Raw genomic sequence first — 16,028 nt, forward strand, 5'->3', positions numbered from 1 at the left:
ATTTTGGTCTGTCATTTCTGCAATTTTCATTCTATTTATGCCTTTAAAAAAAACCCACAAGTAAAACCTCTTTTCACTTTTTTGCTTCAGTCATCTTTTTCTATAGACAAGTCAGGAGATTGGCAGCTTTCCATGAAAAAATATTCCTGCTTCTGCTGCTGCAAAACTCTCATTCTGCTGCATAATAATTTTGTAAAAAGAGAACCTCAAAATATAAGTTAAATGTATTGGTCAAGTATTTCCAGCAATTTATAGAACCTCAGTACAGTTCGCAGTGGCACGACAATCAACAAATGCATTTATACTAGTTCCTTCCAAGGAAAGAAAAACCTGGGCTTACTTTAAAAATTGATGGAAGGTGGATGCGTCAGCTCCATTGCAGATCAGTGGAACGAAGTGCCTGTTTCCCTTGAGCACCTAAGTCCCTTGGCCTCCTTGAAAACCCCAGCCTGCATAGAAATTGCCTTAAATGCACTACTCAGGGATAACCCTATTGAAGGTGAGGAGGCAGTCCTTGTCTAAGATCTGTCTCCACATGAAGTAATGAGAGGCTTGAAATCTGTCCCCCAGCTCTGCTAATCTTGCTAGGATCAATTTGTTCAGATGTAAATGGCTGCTGTTCATCGGCTGTTTAATACTGAAGCCCCACAGTCCTTTTCATTAATAAGGATGCTCAAAGAAAACATGCTGTGCTTTTATTTGTACATCTTCATCTTCTTACTCATTATAAGCAACAGTTTTACTGAGTGTTTCAATGTCTAATCATGTTCTTGTGTTTTTTTTCCTTTCCAATCCATAGTTGTGGTTTAATATACCATTACAATTTAAAGCCCCTATAAAGAAAAAGTGGTTCGTATCTGCTGCAGAAATGACTTTCATTAAGCACGTTCTGACAGTGTATGGGAGCATGGAGGTATTCAAGGAAAAGCTGTAAATTGTGGTGCTGTTAACTGCAAGCATACTGGATGGCACAGAACCCTCAACAGCTTCAGGAATAATGAATCAAAATTATGTGGGTTTTTTGCGTTAAAGCTGATTGCAAATAAAGGCAGCAGTGTTTTCACTTGACTCCTGCTAAGCTTTGATCAGAGTGCTTGATAGGTGTGCAGTCTCAGGCATGACAGGGCTCTTCCCCAAGGAGAGTGTCTCCCAAAGCTAGAAAAGATACGTGCACCCTGACAGCATACACCTAGCAAATTGAAGCCTGATTTCCTAGGGATATTGCGTAGTTTGTCACCTTCTGTTCCAAGCCAATTGCTGTGGTATGGAGACCTTGGCTGACTTATGCTCTTAGAGAAAAAAGTCAACAGACTTATGTTTACTATCAGTTGTGATGTTCTGTTATCGAATTCAACAGCAGCCTAGTGACCACAGAAGCAGTGTAGGTTAGGAAACTACTGGATGCTACAGTGAACACCCACTGTGGTTCCCATCCAACAAAAGAAAGCCCATATGTCCTTGTTCTTTGACTTTGCTGTTTCTCGTTCTGCAGAATTGTCCTATATAGGAGAGCAGTCCCCTATGCAACAGATCTAACAGAGCTCACTGTTAGCAAATTGAAGTGGTATTCAGCCTAGCTGTCCTGAATTCTCTTAATTACTTTCTCTTCTGCTTGCACCTTGTGGAAATTACAGTGAGAGAGTTAATCTTGGTAATACATAATATGATACTCATACTCATAAAATGCATGGAAATATATCTCAAGGCAGAATCCAGCTTATCAGATTCTTTGTAGCTTTAAGCTCACCTTTCCAGCTTCAATCACAGTCACTCAATTCCTGGGCCTTCTTACTTCCTGTGAAACGGTGACATTTCTCTGTGGTGTTGCCTTCCTAAGTAGCCCAAGCAGCACCAAATCTGTAAGGTGACTGGGAAAATGCATGAGACTCTGGTGAATTGGTCACTGTGACAGGCAAAATCCCTGCCAGCAGCAAAAGCAAGACTCAAATATCGACGAGAAGATAAAAATAAAGCCATGAACATGGGCAGAGAGATGGTTAGATCAAGATTCACAGTGTCTCCAAAGCTCCATGACCAAATATCCTGAGAAGCACTGTGCAAGTTAATTAACCCCCCCGAATTTATTTTCTCTAAATTGAGCGTAAAAGCAGTTTCCTATTTCACAAAAGTGTTTGAGACTACATAATTGCCAGGTAGTCCTTTGATGCATCTCCTCCAGTTGAAGATGGCATAGGAGTGTGAAGCACTCTTGTAATTTAAAACATAATCATCTGCAGTTTAAGGAGTGCACTCAGTGGCCTACAGAGAGAGAGGAATCTCACTGACAAACCCATTGAGGCAGACGCTGAGGGAGCCAGGGAGTGGCACAGATTCCCGGCAATCTTCAGCTTCACACCAGAGGAGGATATGGGCCATTACTTTCCAAATGTTAAGATGAATCATTTGAAAAAGCGCACTTAAGTGACATATGTCCAGTCTCAATAAGTATTTACAAGTATTGAATAAGGCTTAGGAATGGCAGAGATAAGTAGTAATATATTTTTTCATAAATATATATGGATAGCTGTTTATTATGTATTTGTGAAGCAATTGATTTTGAGGAAAAAGTACCAAATGCATCAAATAAATTACTGAACAAGTTGAGTGAAATTCACCAGCCAATGTCAGATATAAATTAGACAACAACCAGTTTTGACTAAATCCTCTGCTATGTGGTTTACCAATTCTAAGCACCACCTTCCACATAACAGCACAGGGGTAATTTAACATAGTTATGTCCCCTCGATTCTATTAAAAAAGCAGTACTCATTAGAGTTATTTTCAAGAAAAATGCCAGAGGTTAATAAGCATGCAATTATTTTGTACCCATGAGCCTATTAACCTATCCTTTCTTGCAGGATTTTATGCACAAAACTCAGTGGGAATTTTCTTGGAAGATTTGCATGTCTAGTTCCCATTAGAGTTAATAGGAGGCATACATGTAAATGCCTTCCACACAGACAGGGAATAATTTTTCTTTGAAGACTCTAAAGAAAATTTCTAGTTCACTGTTACTCTAGTGTATTAAACCCAACAGACAGTCCAGAGATTTGTCCTATTCTTTATCTGTCGCACTAAGATCTTCAGCTCAGGAAACTGTCTTCCTATCTCTCTTTTTCTGCTTCTGCTTACCACTTAATTCTTCCCTTCTATTTTCTTCCCCTCCCACTGCTTCTCTTTCATTACCAGATGGACAAATCTCTGCCAATGCGAGAAACAACACTGCTCTTTTCACCTCAGCAGTATTATACTCTTTCAAGCTGGAAGAAAATCAAGGAAATACTCTGTTCAGCTTGGTTCTTAGTAGAGCGGTGCAATTCCTTCCCAACGGAGGCTGCTGTTGCAAGACAAGTGATACAGGGTTTCAAGGGGAGCGTGGACAATTACTTGTTAGAGAAACGCTTTGGGGGGCCACTAGGTAGATAAATGACATCAGGATCAGGAAACCCTTTCCAGATTAGCTGGAAGAACACTCAGGAGAAGCGTTAAAATGGTTGCCCTCTTCTTGCTTTCCTTTAGCTATTTATGTATGGCCACTGTTGGAGACGGGATACTGATCTGAAGCAGTTTGCCTGGTTTTATAAGATGTCAGGCGTTCCAGCATTAGTCCGTGTCTTTATCTCGCCGTACTTCAGGTTTAGTAGGTTAAATCTTCAGGGCTGCAATACTGATGTGGAAGGGAAGGAACTGCCTAACTCTTGCTGCGCCTTGTGCCTGGGGGAAGGTGTGTCTACTGTTTTACCTCCCGTTGCTGAACTGTGGTGAGAGGTTGCTGTGTGAAGATGAACAGATGCTGTGTGGCATCCTAAATATACCATATGTTGCAATGCGGGGGATGGTGATTCTTAAATGTATAATTTGCAGAGCAATTTAGAATTCTCTTGTGACAAATTATTCAGCTATCGAGAGCTCCTCTCTCTTGTTCTGTGTTTGTATAGCAACTAGCATATAGGGCTCTAGTTTGTATTTGGACCCTTTTGCAAGAGGTGTGCGTTGTTCACACTTAACTTATTTGGTTTAGTTAAATTCTTTGTCACTTTATAGCATAGCGCGTGAATCCTCAAGGCAGGGCTACGGTTATATCATTTAGAAACCCAGTGCAGTGTAGGGTATGAGAATGTGTTTCTGTATACTTGTTTTATTTCGTTATTAAGTGGTCGATGAAAAGATCACAGGTTGACTGTGGGTCTTATAGTGTATACTTGTATCTTCCTCTTTCTCCCTCAAACCCCTGTCCCTCCTTTTTCTTCAGAATAACATAAAAGAAACAGATGCTTTGATTTTGTGGTTCCATATAGCATTGTAGAGGGAATGTGTCTCCCCTAAGGCAATGCTTAAGGTTGTTCCGGCAATTGCATTTTCCAAAGGATTGGTGCCTTAGAGAGGAAAGTTTTAAATTTAAAAAAAAAACACACCAAAACCAACCAACAACAACAAAAACCCCCAAACCAACTTCTTTTTATATCTTTGGCTCCAAACATGGCTATGTAATTCATTGCACCTGTAGTCAATTATCCATTCAAAACAATGGCTATTTCACAGTGATTAGCTGATTTGCCAATATGAGAGGCAGCTGGGTTTTCCATGGCCAAGTAGTAAAGCACAAAGAAATGAAATCTTCTGAGCCCAGATTCTTCTCTTTTAAATCATACAGTGAAATAATCTTTCTACTTAGACTTCCTTCTAAAATAAAAATCGCATTATTTCAGGTTTTAAATGGAAAATTGGGAATTGTCCTATTGGAGCTTTTTTATGTAAGATGACTGCAGTGGACAGATGTTTTCAGTGCAGACTAATTGCTTTACTCTTTCTAACGGACAATATTCAAACATTTGGGATACTGTGTGTCCTGAACTGCTTGTGCACAGCTTCTTTGTCCCGGGCTTCTGTGACTTTGTCATCACTGTCATGACAAACTTATCTGTCTTTGCAGTGCTTTTTAAACCTTTGGGTTTTTCTCCCATCTTCTGAGGCTGAATGTTTAGCTGTTGAAATAAGAGGAACTGCTTGCCATATCTTGTGTATTTTATGCATCATATAAAATTTCTGTTGAAAAAATACAAATTTAAGGAAATAATCTGGACCTACTTCTCTTCCACCCTTATTTGTACTGATATATAATGGGATGAACTTCACTAAGTCAATGGTATTAGACAGTAAAATAGATTAGTAAAATAGGTGAAAATAACTTTGAAAAGAGAACACGTAAGAGACAGGCTATAGTATTTAGATACTGACTTTTCTTTTTAAGAGGTGTAGAGTAATTCACTACAGATAAGTATTTGATGGCGTTACAGCTCATGAAAGTGGCTCTCCTCTATCTATTCCTTCTGGATTCGTTCTCAGCATGGGATCCACTCTTATTAAAGCTGAGCAATGAGGTTGTAAAGGACAGTTAATGAAGGGGAAGCAACTTCTCCCTCTGTTTGCTTTAATGCATTGGTGCAGGTGTAAGGGTGAATTGTACTTTTGAGAGAGATCTCCAGGAATAGTCACTACTTTCCATGCAAAAGTAAAGCTCTAATCCCTCATATTTGTTAAGAGTTTGATGATTATCAAATGAGATTAACCTGGAATTATGGAAGACGGCAACTCCATGGGAACAGCCCTGTGTGCTGTCAGAGCACGTGAGGCTACAGTACTCTTTGGCTGTCGGGCTTAGAAGAAAAATAATTGTTGTCTGATACTTAGGCCTCAATTCAGTTACCTGAGCATAGGCATCTTGTGCTGTCTGAGACACCATAGGGGTATCCAGGATTCCTGGATAGGACTAGCAAGTTTGATTTAAAAAAAAAAAAAAAACAAAAAAACCACCACAGGATACCCATGTCTTTCTGTAGCAGCAGCCAGATATCAGTGGGGGTACCCTGGGACATGAGCGGTGCACTGAATCGAGCCCATGATTCTTATGTGCCTGAACAGTGAATTCCCAGTCAGCTGAGGAAAGATTGCAGCTGACCAAACAGGCAAAAAGAAGAGCCAATTTTATGTCAATCACATTAATTTCAGAATTCTTTCCAAGAGATATTAAAAGAAAAAGCAAGATCATCATCAATGAAGTATATAAACCTAAGTGTGAGATGTGATTCAATACATGGTGCCTGACACCACATGAATACCTAAGCCCGATGGTATTTTTCAAACCTGGTAATCAGGAGTGAATCTAGTTTTCTGTATTTGATTGGATTTTCCCCTAAGAACTTCTCTCCTACAGCTTTTGAAATAGTATGGAATAGAATAGATCACTATTAGCAATGGATAAACATCAAAGGCTGCTAAAAGTGAGTTCAAGTTGCAGGTTTTCTGGAGGCTTATTGGGGCTTTCAAAATTAGTGTGGCATTCTTGCAAGGACAAAATGAGAAAAGGTCCTTCATGAGGAACTGATTTCCTTCTAGAAGGAAATATTTTAAGAGACCTCTCTTTATGATAATCTGGGTTTTTTCTTCTGAAGAAATTGGAAGTACAGTGAGATTAAATCATAATAATATAAAAATTAAACTTAATTTAAAAAAAAAAACCACATAATGTTGTTCAAATTTGGCTTCCATTTAGTGCAATATAGCTACTGTTCTTAGAACAATTTCCCTCTCTGTGCAAATCATGCGGTAATTCAGCTTTTAAGAAAGGCAGTATAAGTTCTTGTCTTAATAAGAAGGATGTAATCAACATTTGAATCTCAGCATGGTGCGGTCAGTGGGAGGAAAACTCCCCCTGCCATAGCAGGCACAGGATCGTTGGTGCTTGAGCAGTTCAAACAGCAGGAAGTTACATGGTTTAAACGGTAGAAAACTTTCATCAGTGCTGAGTCCTCACCACTAACAAAGACGACAAACTTGAAAGGATGTCTCGCTTTGCTTTTTTTCCCTCCTCAGCCACCTACTTGTGTGTTTCTCTGATATACATCTGAAAGGTCTTGTTCAAAATCACTCTAAGATATGACAAGATAGCGGCAGATCTACATCTGAAGTATTACATTCAGTGGATGCATTTTCAGTCTCCTTATAAAGCCAACAAAGGAGAAATTGCACAAAAAGTTTTGCAGTGATTATAAGACCAAAAGTTCCCATCTTTCATTTCCTATAGCAAAACTGACAAGAACAATTTTAGTAGCTAAAAAACCATGGTATAATGGATGGCACTGACTTCTTTGAGATGTCCTTTCTACATTTCAACATGAAATTTGAACTACTGAAATTCTGCTGCAGGGTTCAATGTGAGTGTTGTCAATCTCAAGGATTCATAATCACAAAGCAAGCTCAAAAATGGTATTGAGTTAAAATACACATGCATGCATGCACTCATACATTCACTGACCACATTATAGGATCACTAAGTAGTGACGGCATAAGAGGGATTTAGTTGGCCTTCTAGTTTTAGAACTTCTAGAACCCCCCCATGTCATAGGTTTAAGCTTTTCTCATCAACTATGGAGGGTAGAAATTTTCTTTCAAAATAAAATAAAATAAATTAAAATCAGTATTCTCATGTGATTTTAGCTGTAAGACCCAACCTCAATATAGTAAAAATGCCAAGAGCTATGATAAAATCATGAAGGCTGACAACCCCACATCTTCTGAGGAAAGCCAAAGCCCCATATCTTAATGTGGTGGACTCTAATAATTACTGATAATAATTCAGGAAATCTGCTTTACTAGAAAAATAGGTGATAATAAAAATAAAGTGAACCATCTAGCAAGGTATTTTGCTGCTCAGATGGTGTTTACAAACATATACTGTTTACCTGTATACATCTAAATATGTACATACTATCAATATATGTAGATGAACATGATGTGGCATATAGATGGATATGACTTAGCAGTAAGGTGTCTTATATTGAAGAAGATTTTCCTTACAAAGAGGTGGTGTTTATATGTTTCCTGGATGTAATACAATTTAATGAATAGATGTCGTGAACAAGTGCTTCTCCTTCTCTTCAGCAAGGAGAGGTAAAAGTCCCGTTTTAATATTTTTGAAAATCAGGATTTAAAATACAGAATTAAAAATTAAAAAAGAAGGTAACAGTAAGAAAAGGATATTGGCTAAGGAGGATGGAGGGCATCACATATGTGGCCCTTTGGAAGTACGGGAGACATTATTGCACAGTACAGCTCAGTTTTTGACTCCTTTTTGCAGAGGTTCTTGGATTCTACTAGAGTGAAAGGATAATCCTGCTTCGGAGAGAAAACAAATGTATTTGTTCTTCCTCAAATCAAAATTCTTCCATCAATATCCATGAGGCATTGGAAGTCCTTAGCCCTGTGATTCCCATCACAGCTGGGAAAAGGGAAACACCTGTACCATTTTTGTTTGCATTCCCTTCCCTGTACCTTTCGGGAAATAAAGAACAGGTTTTATCTGCATGAGAATCTCAGGAAACTATCCTGTGGATTATTTTCTTTAATGGTAATCTACAGTTCTCTGTCCCTGCTACCCTGAGCAAATACAGGAGAAAATCCTAGCTCAAATCATCCTCTAAATTCCTACTAAATTACTTTTTCTTTCTACAATAACTGGGCTTTGACCTCTTACCCATTTAAAATGCAGCTGCTGAGTTCTTCTATTTTGCCTGTTGCTCTAAGCACACAGCTCCTTTTTCTCTTTTTTTTTTCTCCTTCCCAGTTCACTTGCCGCTCTACCTTTTCCTCTTCCTCACTGCACAATCTGTCTTACCTTGAAGGTCGTTCACAGCACTCTCTCCCTCCCTCCTTGTCTACTTGAGTGTCTTACCTCGGAACATTAATTTAACTTGCCTACAGTGAGTGAAAGTAATAAAAAATAATTGGTTATTTGCAATACTCCTAATCAAGGTTGTATTCATGTGTCTGTCTTTTCAGAGCTGTAAGGTAATAAAAAAAGTTGCTTTCTGTGAAATGTATTGGAATCCATTGAATCCGTCACTAGACAAATACTATACACAAAGATACTTGCTTTTCTTGCACTGAAAGTGTAGAAATTCTAAACTTCTCTAGGAGCATTAAGATGTATACCAGGCCACAGCACCAACTCTCTCCATCAGCAGCCTGGCTTACAATTTCTGCTTTTTCTGAAGGCCAGACTAGTAACCTTAGAGTCTGGGTGGTGGTAGTTTTTGTCTCAGTCTCCTATCTTTTTGTTGATCAGTTTTCATAATTTCTCACACTTTTCTTAATTATAATATTAAAAATATTATATATAAAATAACAAATATATATACATTATATATAATATATATATAATAACAAAATATTATTCTGAAATGCTTTTCTTAATGTCAGTCCTTCATTTTTCCCAGCAGCCTTGCATTTACCTTTGAGTTGAAAAATGTACTTAACTTCTCTCTTATCCTAAAAAAATACACCATTTTCAATGAGGTTTAAGCCAGTCCGTAACAGAAACCTAATGCCAGTGCTACACCATTCTTAAATGCCTACAATATTTTGCAGTCCTAAAAATGTCAGTGTAAAATAATAGATATTTCCTATTGATGATAAACTCAGTGTTACAAACTGAATACTTGTATAACTTTACCCCCTGCTTGCTGCGCCCTACCCTTCATTAGCTTGGAGATTTCTCCTCAGTGCACAGTATTTATATAGAAGGGAATATTTTGCAATTGTAGTTGCATCTGAGTAATCTTTGAGGAAAAAAAAATCACTTTTTTAAGCAATGTGGAACTACTTTACTCTCCTATAAATCAAAATAGGTGAGCAGATTTTAGTCTATTTCACTGAAAAAAACAATCATTCTAGGACTGAGACCAAGTGTGGAGAATTCATCTGGAAATAGTGTTGTTTTTCAGAAAGGTAAAAGAAAATGAAAAGCAGAAAGAAGCCTTCAAATAACCTCATCTACAGAACGAAGCAAATTGATGTCTTCCTGAGTCATCTTTGAGCTATAGCTGCATTTATGGAGGATGAAGCAAAGTGTAACCTGTTACCTTTGGCCTTGTGTTGTTCTCTGTGTGTTGTTGCTGACTGCTCAGAAGCCTCAGGTACGTTCTTGTTTGACATCAGTATCAAGCCTCTCATTCACCTCATTAGGAGCAGCAGTTCATCCTGGCTCTTTGATGAGGTGATTCCATGAGTTTTGTTGTGCTGAGCAGGAGCCAGACTCTGCAAATCTTTATTACCGGCTCATTTGGTCCCATGGTTGAAGCAAAGCCATACCAAAGGTGATGATGAGTCAAGAAAATTCAGTAGCACTGTGTGAACATTTAGATTCTGAAATTATGCTAAGTGAATGGACTTCACCGTAACATAGTTTGTTTTACAGACTAGTTTTGCACTGTGACCTAGCCATGGTAAGATAATGAATCATCCTTATCCACTTAAGGATTAGATAATTCTGGTCTGACATCCCCAGAAACACTGCCACTCTAAAGGCTACCAAGCCCATTTTCTCCCTCGCATCAGGTACTGCAAGAAAGGAGGGACACACAGAGCTGCGTCTAAGTAAACACGGGCACAGCAGGTGGATCTTGAGCTGTCTTTTCTGCCGCTGATCCATATATAACAGGAGAATTTCCTAAAGCTGCCACTGAAGCCCTATTTGCACAATGCAACATTTTCCTTTTGCTTTAGATATAAAGGACATAAAACTCAAGGTAGTGAAAAAAAACATTTACAGGGTTTGTTGGGGTTTTTTTAAACCCTGAGGAAAAGGAATATCAGAGTTAAGTTTTCTTTTCTTTTTCTTTAAGCTATATGGTTAGTCATACGAAAAATATGATGGCAGCTTGTGATCTTTTGTAACTCTTGCTGTAACGCCTGCAAGAGAACAATGTAAAACAAGGATGCGGCAACATGCCTTAAATTAGATCTCACTTTAGCAAGCTTCAAGAGGATATTTTATAGTAGCACAATTTCAAAAAGCAATACATTCTGTGGACTTTTTATAATAAATGGCAATTTCCACGGCTGGCAATTCCCAGTATCCCCTCTGCTATTATTTTAGCAGCAGTACATCTTTGAATAAAATATTTCCTCCTCGAGAGTGCTTCAGATTCTTCTTGCAGCCTGGTCACAACCCGGACTTGGAAGCACAGGCCGCTGGATTACGCCAGGAAACACGGCATTGCAAGCGGTTGTTGTCAGCCGTGCTCTGCTGTCAATGTGCATTCTGTTGGTTGGTATTAAAGTGGTCTTTATACGGCAAATACAGAACAGAAGAGTATAAAGCTTTTTTCCAGTACAGTTTTCATACTGATGAATGCCTTAAGATGCTGCCTTAATGCAAACAATATTTGCAAACCATTAGTGAGATGAGGAGAAAAAAAAATGTAGCCAAAATTCAAAACACATCATCCTGTTAGTTACGGACTGTCCAACTTCTGTTTAGCAAAGGGTAATGCAGTAGCACAAGCATGTATTTCCCAATACCAGTCCTTTTGCTGAGTTACGCATTGCCATCCAGGTCCCACATGAGAGAAGGCTAACTTCTTGTTACTTTTTATTGGTGGATGCAAATGACTTAGATGCAGCAAGTTATTTGAGCACACAGTTGGCCATTGAATTAAATGGGACTTACTCACCCACTTCAAACTAAACATGCCCTGCAGGCTGAACACTGTAACACAGAGATATTAAAAATAGATTAGGGTGCAGCAGTACAAAAGCTGAGACCATCCACCATCTGAATTACAGAAAGAATTGAGAAACAAAGGAACAAATCCAGTATACGATGTTTAGTGCCTTTAGGCATGATGGGATAATAAGTAAGTTATTGTTTTCTGAGCCATTAAAGGAATACATTGGTTTTAGAGATGTTCTTATTTCTAGTGAAATTTTAGTTTTTACAGGAAATACAGACAGACTTTTCCTATGGCTTGCAATGTGTTTGCTAGAAACAGCCATCTGCTTCTCCTGCTTTCTCCTAAGGGGAATAAATTCCTTACATCTGGCCTGTATAATAGGACTTAGTGCCAGATCCAGGACCCAATGAAGTTAAATGATGTCTTTTCCTTAGTCAGGAAAATAATCAGGATTGTATTGCTTTTATAGCTAACATCTCCTGCTGCTTTTGATGTTTTTTTGTTTTGAGTCTTATTCGATTCCAGATAATGGGCAGATGTTGCTGCCTGTATATCCTTATTTCTAGATTTATGCACAGGAATTCTCTTACCTTGCTGGCATAGACGCTCAGTACTATCCATTTTCAAAAGAGCTTTTAAAAACTTTTAATTGCCTTAGTCTTAGAGACAAAACTGCTTAGAAAATCCAAAAATTGACAGAGAGGTGATAACTTCCTAGTTTTTCCAGTTTCTTTACTTATTTTCTGTTCAGATAATTATTTCTAATTTCTTTCAGCTTTAGTTGTTTCTGTTACTTTTTTGTTTATAGTATTCATCTCATTCTCTGCATGTTTTATCTACTGCTCAGCTCCAGAAGCGCAAGTCATTTATTCAACAGTGAACATACTGAGTTCTCTGCTGAGGACCCAGATTTTGCAGATAATTTCAGACCACATGTAGGACAGAAATACTCCCTAGAGAAAGAAGTCCCTAGGATTTTCCTCTCTCCTGTAATATCATCTGTGGGCAAGACCAGGTATCCATTTTAGTACAGTGGCAGATCTGTAGCCATGTTACATTTCTCCTTAATATTTTTATAGCAGTTGGTAAAAGATATAGTTATTTTCTTAACACGGGGGGGTGGGGGGGTGGGGGGGAAGTCTTATGTATCTAAGAAGATTTTATACCCAACCAGTACTGTTGAGTTGACTGCAGAAGTAGGTGGGGGAAGTAAACCAAAAAGTTACTGAAGTATAGCATAGTGCAGTAGAATGCTGTTGCCATGAAGAATACTCCGTGTTCTTCTGCTACGCACCTACTTGTATATATTCAACAATCAGTGAGTTTGGTGTAAACTTTGCTGATTACAGATATGTCTTCTGAAAAAGCATGGATGGTAGAGTATGGAATGGCTTCTACATGGTAAATAAATGAAGATGCTGCCTAAAAAACCAGAAAACCGAGGGGATCTATGGCAAAAGTTTATGCTATCATGGGTGGCTGGGTAAGGAGGAGGAGAGAATGACTATGACTTGACAACAGCAAACAGAAGTGGCCTGAGGCAGACTAGGGCAAAACAGAGAAAGTCCTTCTCACAATGTGTAGTTCAGCTACCGAGATCATACCCATGGGATGTCAGGAACTTTGAAGGCTTACATTGGTTCAAAAAAAAATTAGACTCATTTGTGGAAGAAAAATCTATTGGTAGTATTAAACCGAAAGTCAGTGATCTCCAAAGCAGGAAGTTCTTGAGCCAAAAATTTTACAGAAGCCAAAGAAAAGATACTGAAGTGTCATGGTACATTTATGCTGTTCTAAAGTATCTACTTGCTTAAGTATCTGCTGTTGTTCACTGTAGGAGGAATAGTACTGGGTCAGATGGATCTTTAGTCTGACCTGTTTCAGTTTTTTCATGTTCTTAAATAAAGTGCATGCTAAAAGTCTTAGCAGCTGCCTGGATTTGTGGCTTCCCTGACACAGAATTGGTGCCCTTAATGGGACCCTGGGAAGGAGCCACCTCAGATTCAGCTTTAAGCCAGGTGATTTAACAAAGCAGGTAATGAGAATTTAAATTCAGATGATAATTCAAAACATTATTGGGGACTTTAGAGAACTTACAAATGATTAATGTATTAGAAATGTGTAGTAAAGAAAATAATCCAAAGGACTTGAAATCAGAAAAATATTTTTCGATGATATATAGCTTATGAAATCAAGATCAGACTTCATAGTGCAATGTTGTCTAAGCAGTAAGGATTCTGTGTCTGGTTTTAGGATTGGAAACAAATGATGCCCCTGTATTGTGTTGTATTGTTAGTCTTTGGCACTATTTGTCCTTTTTCTAGGATCTTCTGGTAACTTAGTATGTAATAAGTTCTCATTATCTAATGAAATCACCTGGAAATTTTTTATTGAATTCAGCAGTTTCATCCTTAAATGCTTTGGTCATTCTTTTCAATGAGTCCGTGGTAATTTGTTGTCACTCCAGATCTAATACACATCTCTGAATGTCCCTTGGGATTATCATTCTGTTCCTTCAAGACAATCTTCACTGGCAGAGAATGCAATTATTAGCATTTAAATGGTAGTTTGCTTTGATGTAAACAGTAATAACCATCCTCCACAAGAACATTCATTACTGCCTTTCTTCCTCAATGCATGAATGTAGCCATAAAAGCTTCATATCACTTTTACTCGTGCATTTGCTACCATTGTTTTTTCTTTTTAAATAGTGATTTATTACATTTGTTATACATATTCAGGGAACATAACTTTTTTGGTTTGGGTTTCAAAATTAGTGTGTGGATATTGATGTTTAATACGTATGTGTGTGTTGCTGCACCCTGCATGGAGATTTCTGTTTCTGATTTTGGATAGTCTGCTACAACTAAGTGTGTGTTGTTTAAGTGACTGGTATCAACTTTGTTGCTTTGGTTTAGAGCAGCTACATAATGCCATGGGATGTGAAAGAAGATGTCAGGGCTGTATCTGATGTGAAAGTGTTTTTCAGTACACTGTGCTAGCAAACGCACAGGATATGTTCCAAAATTGCTCCTATCCTCCATTCAGCTGTACTTCATGCGTTCTCTAATGTGTTCTTGAATGAAACCAATCCCTCCATCCTCTGCACCAAAGCACCGCTGCTTATTGAAATCCATCTCAAGGTGCTTTGATTTTTAAGAGCTCTGAATAGCCTTTATAAGTAGGGAAAGTATGGGAAGAATTGGACTTTCTGCATTTTGTGGAGAGTGACAACTTGTGAAAGAACTACCCAGTGGCACAGGCATGTGATGTCTTCCGGTAATGCGTACACCTTGGCCCGTGTCTGGACTGGCATTTCTACTTTTACCTTTAAGGATAAGTGGGATACTTTTTCCTCTGAAAGCACCAATGCAAAAACTGTTTCCAGAAAAGCAGGCTTTTAAATTCCCTCATGTTCAACCAGAAGGAGGAGCTTGCTACGGTAACCAGTACTGCAGCGTACAGCCAGCATCAAGGCCCTGCAGCTCTGTACTTCCCTCCATGATCTCTAGTGGCGGTTTAGTGATCCAATTTTATTTATTTATTTTTCCCCATGTGTGCGAAGTGACAGATTTCTACCTTCCAAGCCGTCACCCTGGACAGTCTTTCTGGAAGTATGGCGCAGTTGTTGTATCACTTGCTACAAACATTGCTCAGATGTTTCGCATTTCCTAGTGTGAAACTTGTCGGAGACTCTCGGGTATGAGGCTCTGCAGGAGCTGGTGATCAAAGCTGGCCAGTGGGAAAGGTGCCCTAGTTCCTTGTTAACCTGCTCAAGCCTCCCTTGAACATTCACTTGTCCTGCACTACTGGCCTGGTCTTGCTCCACATGTCTGAAACTCCTTATGGTTAACATGAGAGACCCGTAACACAAGTTACTAACTTCGTAGAATAAATGCAGGAAAGCAATAGTAATGATCACTTTTTCAGTCCTTCTGCTGGGTATTGCTGCAAAACAGAACACGTTGTATGGATGTGCTTCCTTGTCTTGCTGTGGTTTCAGAGAACACTCATTCCTCCCTCTGCATCTAACATTTTTATTCCAACCACCCGTTTTTTGAAATAGGCAAAAAAAAGGCCTAAACCCTCCTTCCAACTGTTTTTTCTTCCTTAAAATATTTATCTTAGGTATTTCCCTTCGTTACAACAAAACATCTGAGTGTTCTGACCTGGAAAAATCTTATAAGGAACCATTTTCATACAGAAAACATGTTAGTGACAGTATTTTATGGAATTGAGTCAATTAATGTGAGCGAACAGGCCACAGCTTTTTAAAAACTTTTCGAAGTTTAAATTAGTTGTAAATAAATCAGGAATACAAAGGGACAAGAGATATGAAAGTGTGATGAAGGCACAGACCTTGGATTAGATAAGAAAATGGTATTTCTTATGCTAAAGTTGTATTGCTTTCTGTTTTCAATAGTACCTAATAGATATCTGGGGTGACAGAATCACAGAATATCCTGACCTGGAAAGGACCTACGAGGATCATGGAGTCCAATTTCTGACTCCACA

The sequence above is a fragment of the Phaethon aethereus genome (assembly GCF_964289735.1).
Source record: "Phaethon aethereus genome assembly, chromosome: 1".
Taxonomy (NCBI): Eukaryota; Metazoa; Chordata; class Aves; order Phaethontiformes; family Phaethontidae; genus Phaethon; species Phaethon aethereus.